Here is a 1,149-nt window from a genome sequence, read left to right as displayed (position 1 = left end):
AAATCTCTTTCTATTTAAATTCAAATCCTAACTTATCAAATCTCTTTATATTTTACTTATAGTACTCAACTCATCAAATCTTATTTCATTTTAATAAAAGTAATTAACTTATCAAATCTCTTTGTATTTAAATAAAAGTTTTTTACTTATCAATTTTTTTTATCTATTTAAAAAAAAGTACTCTACTCATTAAATCACTTTCTATTTTAGTAAAAGTACTCAATTCATTAAATTTCTATCTATTTAAATAAAAGAACTTAACATAACAATTCTATTTTTATGTGAATGAAAGTACCAAACCTAATGAAATTCATTCTATTAAAATAAATGTACTTAACACATTAAATTTTTTTCTATTTAAATAACAATACTAAACTAATCAAATATCCTCCCATGTGAAAGAAAGTATTTAATTAAATATATCTCTTACTATTTGAATAAATGTACAAGTTTTATGAAATCTCTTTTTGTTTGAATAAGAATAATTAACTCATTAAAGTCCTTTCTATTTAAGTAAAGTACTTGATTTATTAAATCTTTTTCGATGTAAATAAAAGTACTCTAATCATCAAATTTTTTTTATTTAAATAAAACTACTCTACTCTTTAAGTCTCTTTCCATTTGAATAAAAATACTTAACATACTAAGTCTTTTTGCATTTGAATAAAAGTATATAACTTATTAGATATCTTTTTATTTGAATAAGAGTTCCGAACTCGTCACAGTTCTTTTAATTTGTATAAAAGTACTAAACTCATCAAATCTCTTTCGATCTAAATGAAAAAAACCAACACATCAAGTCCCTTTTTATTTTATCGAAAGTACTTAATTCATGAAATTTCTTTCTATTCGAATGAAAGTAATAAATTTATCAAATCTCTTTTTATTTGAATTAGAAAACCGAACAAATCAAATCTCTTTCTATTTGAATGTAAGCACTCAATTTATCAAATCTTTTTGCATTTAAATGGAAGTACTAAATTTATCTAATATTTTTCCTTTTAAATAAAGGCTATAACTCATCAAATCTCCTTCCTTTTTAATATAAGTATCAAACTAATTAAATCTCTTTTCATTTGAATGAATGTAACTAACTCGTTAAAACTCTTTTTATTTTATTGAAATTACTTAATTTCTTAAATATTTTTT

Source organism: Polistes canadensis, unplaced genomic scaffold (assembly GCF_001313835.1).
Source record: "Polistes canadensis isolate GaletaPanama2010 unplaced genomic scaffold, ASM131383v1 scaffold_503, whole genome shotgun sequence".
In the NCBI taxonomy this organism is placed as follows: domain Eukaryota; kingdom Metazoa; phylum Arthropoda; class Insecta; order Hymenoptera; family Vespidae; genus Polistes; species Polistes canadensis.
This window is presented reverse-complemented; position numbering follows the sequence as displayed.